Source organism: Megascapheus bottae, chromosome 28 (genome assembly GCF_031878675.1).
Source record: "Megascapheus bottae isolate mThoBot1 chromosome 28, mThoBot2.hap1, whole genome shotgun sequence".
Lineage (NCBI taxonomy): Eukaryota > Metazoa > Chordata > Mammalia > Rodentia > Geomyidae > Megascapheus > Megascapheus bottae.
Window position 1 is genome coordinate 9730465 of NC_143536.1, and position 12139 is coordinate 9742603.

At 53.2% G+C, this 12139-nt stretch overlaps 1 protein-coding gene across 2 annotated transcripts in view; it reads left to right on the plus strand.

The window, feature by feature from the left end:
- Nucleotides 1–5147: 5147 nt before the first annotated feature.
- Cmklr1 (chemerin chemokine-like receptor 1) overlaps nt 5148–12139 on the plus strand; it is a 33786-nt gene continuing 26794 nt past the window's right edge. Inside the window, exons 1-2 of one of the 2 annotated variants that reach the window (XM_090320349.1) lie at nt 5148–5259; nt 11552–11672. The gene's annotated coding sequence lies outside the window, so the exon portion shown is untranslated. The remainder of the gene's footprint in view (nt 5260–11551; nt 11673–12139) is intronic. The other variant, XM_090320348.1, reaches the window with a different exon arrangement.

Consider the following 12139-nt stretch of genomic DNA (forward strand, 5'->3'; position numbering starts at 1 on the left):
TTGGCAGGTTCGTGATTTTCAGGTTGAAGTACTTTTCTGTTGGTCCCTGATGAGCCTGTGGAGTTCAGATTCTGGGCCTTGGGGATAGGACTGGGTATACACCCCGGGGGCCTCAGTTTCCCCACATGCAACATAAGACACTTCAGGAAATACCCACTGGGAGGCAGAGGAGGGAGGGAGGAGGAGAAGAGGGGTGATGACAGGTGAGGAGGAGCCTAGGGGGGTTTCTGCTCACAGTGGAAAGTTCTCCTCCAGTCCCACCCTGGGCCCAGCTGTGGTGGGGGCAGGGCAAATGGGAGCCTTCTAGGCTGGCTTCCCTTGAGCCCCAGAGGGTGCCAAGGAACCCTTTCATGCCTGCTCCCTTTATCCAAGAAGGCCTTTTAAAAAAAATGGCTTCTTTTGAGCTGGTACTGGTGGCTCATGCCTGAAATCCCAGCTACTCAGGAGGTTGAGATCCGAGGATCGCAGTTTAAAGCCAGCCCGGGCAGGAAAATATGTTAGACTCTTTTCTCCAATGAACCACCAGGAAACCAGAAGTGGCTCTGTGGCTCAAAGTGGTAGAGCATTAGCTTTGAGCGGGAAAGCTCAGGAACAGTGCCCAGGCCCTGAATTCAAGCCCCATGACTGACCAACAAAAATATTTTTTTTTTTAAGAAAGGAAAAAATTGGGGGTGTGTGCTTAAACTCAGGGCTTTGGCACTGTCCCTTAGCTTCTGGCTCAAGGCTAGTGATCTACTATTTGAGCCACAACTCCATTCCAAACTTTTGAGTGCTTAATTGAATATAAGTGTCTCATGGACTTTCTTGCCTGGGCGGGCTTTGAACTGTGATCCTCAGATCTCAGCCTCCAGAGTAGCTAGGATTATGGGCGTGAGCCACTGGCATCCAGCAAGAGTCCATTTACATTTGTTTTATATTTAGAGGTTCCAAGTGGGTTCTTCTGGTTGGTGGGGAAGGCTTCAAAAGTGACTGCTGGATGCTGGTAACTGTGAAGGTATCTGAGAGTTTGGAAGACCTTGGGCCACCAAATGGCCTTAGCCTTGAGAGACTTGGGTTTTCTAGACAGAGAAAGCCACCAGGTAGGTTGTAGATGGGAATGGGGGCTGAGGGTGGAGGGGGTTTGGGGTGGGGGGTGAGGGGTTGGAATGGCTGGGACGCTGAGTACCCCAGCCCCTGCTCATCCTGAGTACACACCAGGCCTTGTGGAAGGACTTTATAGGTGCATTCATTTTCTCATGGTGCTCTGCCCATCTCTCGATTCTGGGGGAGAAAGTGAAAGTTTGGAGAGAGGAAGGAACTCTCCCAAAGGGGCACAGCCCAGGAGTGTTGGGCAGGGGTGGGTCAGACTGGCTCCAGCACACAGCTTTACTTCCTCCTGATAAATGGGGGCTTTAGCGAATGATGCAAGGTCAGAGCCCAGAACTGGGGGTGGGGTCTGAGGTGGGGGGGGAGGAAGGGATGAGGAGCGTGGGAACCACTGGCCACACCCAGTACTACGTCCTCATTCTGAGTGCTGTGCCCAGTCCATGAATTATTTAAAAAATGTTCCTCACTGGTCCCTGGAAAGCTGAACTTACTGTCTCCATTTAGGGGTCAAGGAAACCCAGAGAGGGAGCAAAGTATAAGTCACACAGCAAGGAAGTGGCAAGCTTCACAGAGCCTACTGGTATACCCCTGTAGTTCCAGCCCCGGGGAGGCTGAGGCAGGATCAGCAGAGGCTGCATGGCGAGACCCTGCCTCACACGACCCAGGGCTGGGGCAAAGTGTTCATCAAGGCCCTGGGTTCAATCCCCAGCACTTCAAGAAACACACAAAAGACGTACGCTTGCATTTAAACGCAGTTCTTTGAGACCCCTCACACTGCTGTGTCTCCACAGTTGTGTTCTTGACCTCTTGGCTGGCTTTCTCTGACACACTGTGGCTTTGAGGCTCATTGTCCATTTTGAAAACCACTCAGCTTACCAGCCAGGCCAGGGAGGGTTGTGCAGGCCTGGAGCCATTGCAAGCCACTGAGTTCCCTGTGAGTGGGAGCCGGGGTGACAGCAGTGCTGGGGGGAGACGGGCATGCGCATGAGAAAGGAGAAAGCAGGGATATGTGAGGAAGGATGCTGGAGGGGTGGAGAGGGCGGAGGAGAAAGGTGGCCTTGGAAGGCAGACTAGAGGAGAGGTCGTGTTAGGCACATGGAGAACTGGGAAGAATTCTCAGCCGCTCAAGACTTGCTGTGTGGCACCAGACAGTTTCTAGCCTTCTCTGGGCCTCCATCTACAGGCTGAGAGATGGACACCTTCCCGGACCCCAGCTCCGTGCATCTTTGAGTCAGGGACAGCCATAGGATTCCGCCAATTCCAAGCTTTCCTAATCACTCCCTCCTGCAGGGGTGGGAACAATCCTGCTGGCCCCACCCTCCCAGGCCTCCCCCAGGGGCCCGTGGCTCCCGGGGTGGACACTGCCAAGGTGGAGGGCACAGGGCAGAGACTCAGCAGCAGGCAGCAGGGTCTGGCCTTCCCCTGATAGCACAGCCCGGCCAACCCCTGGTGTCAGAGCTGGGGTTCCTCACTCCCCACTTCCTGTGCTCCTTTCAGGGATGCTGGAAGTATCACAAGGCCCTAACATTCTTATACCCCTTCCTTGACCTCACTTCTCCAGCCTCAGTTTCTCCCTTCTGCCCCTCCTTCCATCCGGCAGCTCCCAGCATGCCCCAGTGCCTGCAGACACTCGGACTGGAGCTTAATTTCCTGTCTGTCTACTTCAAAGTTGCCTCTTAGCCTAGCGCTGGTGGCTCACACCTGTCATCCCAGCTACTCAGGGGGCTGAGACCTGCAAGGTGTGGTTCAAATCCAGCCATGGAAGAAAAGCCCAGGAGATTCTTTATCTCCAATTGACCATCAAAAAGCTCGAAAAGGAGCTGTGGCTCAAGTTGTAGGGTGTTAACCTTGAGTGAAAAAGCTCAGGGATAGTTCCTGGGGCCTGAATACACACACACACACACACACACACACACACACACACACACACACACACACACACACATACACGCACACACACAGCCTCTTTGTGGCTAATAATTAGACCTGGTCTTCAGCAAGGAATCCTTGGGTCTTGGCCCAGCTGGCCAGAGAAGGCTGCTGGCTTCTGCTGTGCATCTGTTATCTGCCCACTCCGCAGCTCCTTTGCAGCCAGTACAGAGCCCCTGTCTGCCCTGTGTAGCTTCAGGCATGGGCGAGGGAGAGCCACACACAAGCAGGTAAAGGGCAGGATCCCTGGCTCATGGTGGGCTGCTGTGGGGACCCAGCCAGCCATATTTCAGTGGACTTCTGAGCTTGGGCCTCCTGGCAGTCTCTGCCCAGCTCCACCATCCCTTTTTCTTTGGGGGGAGAGAGGCAGGCCGTGAGAGATTTTGATCCCTCAGAGTCACACATTGCAACAGGGAGGCAGGGAATGCTGGTGAGCTGAGGGGCTGAGTGACCAAATCAGAACTCAAGAAGGCCAGATTCTAACCGTGACTGTGAGAAAGCAGAGGGCCGGGCCTGTGTTTGGGAGTTCAGTATCCACTTTTTTTTTTTTTTGCCAGTCCTGGGCTTGAGCTCAGGGCCTGAGCACTGTCCTTGGACTTTCTCAAGGCTAGAGCTCTACCACCTGAGCCTCAGCACCACTTCTGGCTTTTATCTATGTATGTGGTACCGAAGAATCGAACCCGGGTCTTTGTGCATGCTAGGCAAGCACTCTACCACTAGGCCAAACTCCCGGCCCCAGTATCCACTTTTTAAACATAATTGTGTATGTCATATTGTGTTCTTCTTCTGGTGGTGGTCTGAGCCTAGCTCTCTCGCTCTCATTTTCAAAGGGGGAAAGTAAAAATAAATAAATAAATAAAAGAGCTTCAGAGAGGTTAGGAAATGGCTCAAGGTTGCACAGCTAGAAAATTACAGCAGGTATTCGAAGAACCCACGGTCTCATCTCCTCTGAAACAGCCCTGTTTGTGGTTTCCTGGGCTGCTGTAACAAAGTGCCAGGGGCTTAAGGACTTAAAACAGATTCATGGTCACACAAGTCTGTAAGTCAAGAAGCCCGTAAGAAGAAGAAGAATGGAGGTGTCAGCAAGGCTGGTTCCCCCAGAGGCTCTAGGGGAGAATGTTCTGCTCCTCTGAGTCCAGGGGCTGCCCAGATCCCCCGGCTTGCGGCCGCATCACTCCCACCTCTGCTCCCTGGGCACCCATCACCTTCTCCAGCCATGGAAGAAGGTCACCTGAATAGCCTAGCATCATCTTCCCAGCTGTTGGTTCAAAACTGTGTCACCGAGGCCCGGTTATGAGAGGCCATGAAAGGCTGTGTGGAACCCTGGCTCTGCCACCTACCAGCTGAGTGGCCTTGGTTAAGACACTTGACTTTTCTATGCCTCAACTGCTTCCTGGGGAAAAGGGGGTTGGTAATTGCTAATACCTATTTCCTGTGGTTGTGGTGACGGCTGAGTACTCAGCACCCAGCACCCTGCCTGGCTCTTGGCTTCTTTGGTTCTACACATGAGAGTGATGGTGAACCAGGCTCTGTAATTGGAGCTGGGGTCAGCGCTGGGTGCAGAATAGTTCCAGGGGGCTCCCACTGTAAGCAGGAGAAAGCCCCGCACAGACAGGATAGCATGGCATTCATGGCCTCTGCCAATCAGGGCGGCCTTCCTGGGGGAGGAGGTGGCCTCTGTGTTGAGCACTAAGGCAAGAATAGGAGGCTGTTGGGCCCCTAACAGCAGCAGGCACAGCAGTGTAGGTGGGAGGGAGCCCATGTACACAGCCAGGAGTTCTGGGGGCGTGGGGTGATAAGAAGCAACCAGTTCCCAGGGCCTGAGCCCCTAGCAGGGAGTGGAGGCTCTTCCCCTCAGTAGTGCAGTGGGACAAAAGTGCTCAGACAGTGAGCACAGCCAAGGCCCATCATCTCACCCAGCCCAGCTGGGGCTGGCAAGAGCCACCCCACTTCCCCGCCCCCCATTTCACAGCTGGCTGCCCGCCTGGGCACTCCTGCTTCCTGCTCCTCCCTCCTCCCCTCCCTCCAGCTGTTTCTCCAGCTGAGTTCAGTCCTGTCTCCTGGCTGACAGGGAGCTGGGGAGGCTTAGGAGGGGGGGGCGCTGCAGGGGGCTGTGTTCTGGGAGGGGGGGGAGGACTCTGAGCACAACCAGTCACAGAACAAGCAAAGCCGCAGCAAGCAAGAAGCCAGGGGTCCAGAGCCTTCCCAACAGCTGGATCCTGGGCAGGACCACTGAGCGAGAAGGTAGGGGCGTACTTGGTTTTGTTGTCTGTCAGGGGCTGGGAAGGATGATACAGGACAACAAACCCGGGTGTTACCTCTTGTCAAAGGAAAAGAAGTTTCTAGAAGGAGACACACACTCACTGTCTAACATCCAGTGGAGGAAGCGAGGTGGTTCTGGAGTGGGGCTGCGAGCCCCGTTCCCCGAGGTCCAGGCTGTGAGGTGGGCACGTGTCTCGGCCGGCTGGAAAGGTTCTCTAAACATTCATCCAACTCCGGGCTGTCACGGTGGTTTCGGGTTTTTTCTTTTTTTGTTTCCCCGCATGGCTAAAGGACAGGGCCACGGGGGTGCTGGTGTGTGCTTGCTGGGCCACACTGCGCACAGTGGAGGGAGACTCTGATTCCGAGCCTTCTCCGTGTGCCTCTCCATCCACGTAGCTCACCTGTAATGCGTGTGGGGTGCATTTGCAATCCTGAGACCATCCTCCCTCCTCCGGCCCCTGCACGTTTGTCTTTTTTTTTTTTATTCATTTGTTTGTGAATAAGTTTTACTAGAGAGGTGATATACAGAGAGGTCGCAGTGACACGTGTCAGGTACTGAGAACATTTCTAATGGGCAGTGTCTCCCCTTCCCTCCCTCTCCTCAGATTTCCCCCCATCCCCACCTGCTAGCTGAAGAGTTCATTTTCAACATCGTGCCCAGTGAATGCCAAGCTGCCTTTGGTCACTCTTTGTCCCTCCATTTCTGTCCCCCCCCCATTTACCCTCTCAGAGAAAGATAAACAGGACAAAAAGGAAAAGAGAACAAAAACAACAGCAAAGAGGGGAGAAAGCCCCTTGTGTCCATGTCCTGGAGTTTATTTCAAGAAGTATTGTATATGATCAGGAGCACAGAGGCAGAGTGTGCCCGTGCGTTCCTACCCTCCTTTGGGTTATCTTTTTCTTATAGGTATTGAAGCGCTCTTTACATATGCAGGACCTACAAAAACCTCTTTGCCAATGCTCTCTGTTGTGAAGACTCCCCTGTCCCGTGCACTTCCCTTCCAGTGCATTTTCCCAGGGAGGGGGGTGCCACAAAGACAGCTCGGACAGTCACTGAGTAGGTGCTTCAGGACTGAAGCCTGCAGGCTCAGAGGCTGGATCGCAGGGCTGAGGTCTCATGGAGGAAGTGGCTGGGTCTGCCCTCTCTTCCTCTTGGGGAAGCCTCAGCTTCCCTTTGCATCCTCCAGCCCCCACCTCCCACCCTCCATTCCAAAGCCCGGGTCTGTGGTTCTTGCTCTCGACTACATCATCTCCAAGTGAGAAAGGCTGGCCTTGCATTTCCTTCAGAAAGAAAATGGCTTTGGATTTCGCATATTCGAGCCCAGGACGTGAGGGCTCTCTCTAGCTGAAGCCCCGGGGTCAAAGAACACTTGAAACTCTTTCCTCTCACTCTCCCTTCTCCTCCCCCTCCTCTTCCTCCCCTTCTCCCCCTCCTCCTCCCCTTCTCCCCCCTCCTCCTCCCCTTCTCCCCCCTCCTCCTCCCCCTCCTCCTCCTCACATTTGCTGGGCTAGCACTCTATCCTGCAGCGATTTCCCCAGCCTTCTTTTGCTTCTGTTTCTTTCTCAGATAATTGCCTCATATTTTTGCCCAGGGTTGGCTTCTGGATGTTCACCCCCTAGTCACAGAGCTTGAACTCAGGGCCTGGGCTCTGTTCCTGCACTCTTTTTGCTCCAGTGCTTTACCACTGTGAGCTACAGCAGCCACTTCAGGTTTTCTGGTGGTTCACTGGAGATAAGAGTCTCATGGACTTTCTTGCCCAGGTTGGCTTTGAACTAGGATCCTCAGATCTCAGCCTCCTGAGTTGCTAGGATGACAGGCGTAAGCCACCCGCCCCTGGCTTGGCCTCTGACTTTCATCTTCTTTACTCTCAAGTATTTGCTGGGATTCTGGGTGTGTGTTTCCACAGCTGTCCCCTCCTCTCCCCCACCTCGAGTCTCCCTCTCCCCCTCTCCTTTACCCTCTATTTAGCTAGGTTCCTGGGTCTCTGGCGGGCGCTGAGGTCTCTTTTTCCTTACTCAGCACCTCCTCTGCCCTTCGACGTTACTACATGCCGGGTGTCCGAGGCGTGGAGGCCGGGCGGGTTGGCTGGCAGAGAAGTGAAACTGCCTCGCAGGACCACAGGAAGTCTCTCGGGTCACGGTACCCTCGGGTAGGGGCTCCTGGCTTCTTGTAAGCCTCGAGTCTTTCTTCTCCCGTGGAGGGGAAGTGCCCTTGGAGGTAGACCATGTGGCGCCATTCTCCCTGAGAGAGAAGTGGGGGGCTCTGCGCCGTCGGGGACAGGCTGCTAGAGATCCTTGGTGTTCTGCCGGGGTGACACGAACAGTGCCAGTCTGCACCCAGGAGTGAAGGGAACCAAGTGTTTGATCTTGGCTGGACTTGGGGATCTCAGCCAAGGTTTCCCACTGTCTGGCCAGAATTGTATCACTTGTCCATAAAGAGATTGAACCTTGTATGAGTTCACTGATCTGCAGTAACAAATAGACCCAAATGTGTGTAATGGCTCAAACATGGCAGATACCCTCCCTCCCTCCTCCCCTCCCTCCCCTCCTCTTTCCTTGCAAGTACCGAGATTTGAACTCAGGATCTGACGCTCTCAGATGGGGGTGGGTGGACAGCTCAGGGCTGGCACTCTATCATTTGAGCTACAACTCTTTTTCTTTTACAGATTTTTGCTGGTTAGTTGAAGAGTCTCAGGAACTCCACCTCCTCCCATTTGTAGGGCTTGAACTCAGGGCCTGGGCACTGTCCCTGAGCATCTTTGAACTCAATGCTCGCGCTCTACCACTTGAGCCACAGCTCCATATCTGGCCTTTGCTGAGTAGTTTATTGGAGATAAAAGTCTCGTGGACTTTCCTGCCTGGCTTGGCTTTAAATCTCAATCCTCAGACGTCAGCCTCCTGAGTAGCTCAGGCCCCCAGTGCTGGGCAATGAGCATACATATTGTCATTCAGGTCTTTTAAACCTTACTTTGACCTTGGGTCTATTTGTACCCTTTGCAGTTCATTTTATGAGGATGTGCGTGTACACAAGTGTGTGTTACATGAATGTGCATGTGTCTGTATACACATGTGTGTGTATGTGTGTGGGCACATGTGGCGAAGAAGGGATTTTCCACGGGTTGGACTTCCCCAGGGCCTGGCATAAGGGAAGTAGAAGCCTGTGTTCACTGCTGGATGGGCAGAGGTTGCTGCCCCCTCGAAGGTAGCTGGGTAGTTGTCCTGGCCTGGAGAAGCCCACTGTGATGATTCCCAACACTGACCTTGGAAAAGAGAAGGGACAGGGAGTGAAGGGGCCTTGAGGCCTTTCCCCATCCCAGCATTTCCTGGGAGAGACGGAGGGGACTCAGGCCTACTTCTTGCCCATGGCTTCACAGAGAGGAGAGAAGACCTTTCAGCATTAACTTTCATTCAGCCACTCAATAAATACTAGCACCTACTATGTGTCAGGCACTCACAGGACAGAAGTGAGAAAATGAGGTTAGTTCTGTGTCCTCGGGGAACTTCACAGGGGCCACAAGCACTTATATTTGTTCCATCTTGGAGATGGAGAAAGCGAGGCCCTGACTGGTTGAGTGATATTCTGTCTCTCTGTGCTCTTCCTGTGCCCACTGCAAAGATGGGTGTCCCTGAGCCAGGCCTGGGATACAGGGAGAGGGTCTGTGGTTGGCAGCCACTTTGTGTTGCTTCTGGCCTCAGGACTATTCCGGTTTCTGGTGATATTAGTACACTAGTTGCTCTTCTCTTGGAATCTGCCTTATAGCAGCAAGGGACATACATGTCACAAATGTCATTGGAAAAAAGCAGAAATTTTAGTGCCATTGGATGGAACCAGAGGTGTCAATTTTATTGTATTTACTTATTGTGTGTGTGTGTGCACGCGCGCACGTGTGTGTGTGGCATGAACTCAGGGCCTCACACGCTCATTGGGCTTTTTTTTTCTTTGTCTTTTCAAGGCTGATGCACTACCACTTGAGCCACACCTCTGATTCTGTGTTTTGTTGATTCATGGTCTCCACTTGTCTTCCTGGGCTGGCTGGCTGTGAACAGTGATGTTCAGATCTCAGCCTCCCGAGTAGTTTGGATGACAGGCGGGAGTCACAGCACCAGGCTCAGAAGCAGTGCTTTTTCTTCTGAGTGCCATCAAAGAAGTGGACGTTAGTGTGGGATATGGCTCCAGCGTTCAGCTCTCAGCTCCGCCTGCCACTTCTGGGGCCCCCTGGGCTTGCTCATGGAATGAATTAATATGCACAGAGAAGTCTAGGGGTTCCCAGGCTGGAGAGGGACTTTGGGCCAGTCCCTCTGCTGCTGTCTTATCTCTGCCTCTGTGCTCTGGTTGGTGGGGTGTCTGGCTTTCCTCTCCCCACCATAGCAATCCTGGGATTTCCATCTGCGTCCACCCACGGAGTCAGCAGTCAGCGGGAAAGGCAGTGCAGCAGGGGCACAGAGTCAGTTCTGCTTTCTTGGGGGCGGGGGAGGGAGGTTGGTACAGCACTTGGGTTCTGTGACCTAAGCTCTGGCTTTGCACTGATTGAGGCCCCTCCTGTGTAGGGATGGGTGCGTGTTGGGGGGTGGTGGTTTCAGATCTGTGCGAGCAATGGCTGGCACACTTGTTTCCCCCTTGGAAATCAGGGAAGAGAGGGGTGAGGGTGTGGAGGGATGAGGGCAGGCGGTCTTAGATCCGAACCCTACCTCCCCAGACTTGGCCAAGTCACCTTATGGCATTCCAAAGGTGCTTGTCCCTTGTATTCTGAGTTTGTTCCATCAAGTTTTCAGACTCTATAAATCCCTCAAATCCTACCAGCTTTGTATCACTTGTCAATAAAAAGGTTGAACCTTGCATGGGTTCATTGAGCTGCAGTAATAAACAGACGTTCAAATGTGTGCAATGGCTCAAGCATGGTATATAATCTTTTCTTTTCTTGCGGATGCAGGGACTTGAACTTACAGCCTCTACAATGTGCACTGTTAGATAACTGAGGTTGGAGAGCTGGGTGTATTAGTTTCCTGTTGCTTCAGTAACAACAAATCACTACGAATGTAGTGGCCTAACGGTGCTCTCCCATTGAGCTATGCCCCAGCCCTTGTTTTCTCATAGCTGTAGAGATCAGAGTTCTACAGCTAAGGCGTAACTGGGATGTGTTTTCCCCCTGGAAGGCCTTTGGTGGGGCCAACATATCCTTTTCCCTCTTCCAGACACTAGAGGCCGCTGTTCAGACCAGCAGAGCACTGACCAATGAGAATGGAGGTAGTCTAGATCCATGGAACACCGCCCAATGAGAACGGAGGTGGTTTAGAGTCCCCAGAGCACTGACCAATGAGAACAGACTCGGGCGGAGCCCACGCCTGCGGCTGTGCCCCGTGTCCTGGTGGCCGTCAGGTCTGGCATCATGAGTTCAAGTCCCCGCTTTGGCTCGTAGAAGCCACAGGTTCTGAGCAAGCAGGCGGTTGGGCCAGGCCATGGGATGGGCTGGCAGTAGGTCACCCTAACATCTCCCCCGAGGGACAGCCTCCTTCCCCAGCCTGAGCCTCTCTGTGCCAGGCATGGATGGCCCTAGACTTGAGTCCCTTCTGCTTCTCCCAAACTGGCACATGGGTTGGTTTGACTCACAGGCTGCTAGGAGGAGCTCAGCTTCCTGGGAATTCTTTATTAAAGACGTGTTCTACCTGGGGACAGGGACAGTAAGAGCTGCCCTGCATTCGGAAGGGTCCAGAAGGCCAGGCTGTGGCCGTGCCCTTAGCTGCCAGAGCCTGCAGCCTTCTGTTCTGCTCTCAGTGTGGCTCATTTCTCTCCACACGTCTCTCTTTCTGCTCCTGGGCCCCAGGTTGGGGTCACGATATCTCTAGGATGGTAGATGGATTTCATCTCAACCTGGAACCCAGCAGGATGTTGAACTGGCTTAGAAGTAGGCTGGCATTGGCCTTGCCCTGAGCTGGTTCCAGGGTGGAGTTTCATACCCTCACCCCTGTGCCTTGGCATACATTGCAGACCTCTCCTGCCTCTCTCCAGGGCAGAACCCCATCTGTTTCAGTAGCTTATGCCTGGGTTTCAAGCCAACAGATAGTGGCTTGAAAAGATTGGCTTGTTCCCGCTTGTGCCTTTGGGCCCAGCTCTGCAGGATGTTTTATCTCTGGTCTGTGGAATGCTGCCATTCCCCAGCTCCGATCAGCTGGGAGCTCAGCTAGGACTTGGTCATTTATGATAATCTCACAGCCTCGACAACAAGTACATTCTCTTTCTCTCTTTCTCTCTCTGTGGGATCTGTCTCCCTAACAGGATTTCTAGGGTTCTCAACCTGGAGGCTCAGGGTTCTGCAAGGATGGAAGACAGCCGAATCTTCCAGGCGTCTTGAAACCTAAGCCGAAGCCTGTCACTTGTGTCACATTGTCCTGGACATGTAAGTCACCCACCTAGCCTAGAGTCAGGGAAGGGAGAAAGAATTCAGCTCTTGATGCAAAGAATGGCTTGTGTGCAGGGAGGGAGAGAAAGGTTAAAGTCCATCCCTTTAAAGATAATCTACCCACAGGCTTGATCATAAACCCCAAAGGTGATGATCTCATCTGAGAGAACCATTTGTCATCTCTGAGCCAATGTAATCATTCCATTAATCAGATGAGTAAACTGGGGCTCAGCTACGTGGCATGGTGTGAGGGAGAGTGGAGAGGAGCCAGGACACAGCTCCATTCACATCAAATTGAACATCTACTATGTGCTAGGATCCAGGAGAAACAAGCCTGCTCTCAGCTCCCAGTGGAGTGGGAAGATGTGTAAGTACACAGAACCGGGTCCCCACGTCCCCATTCCTTGTCCATTTGTCACAGCCAGTGCACGCTCTCCCTCTGGATTGACAGCTACTGGTTACAT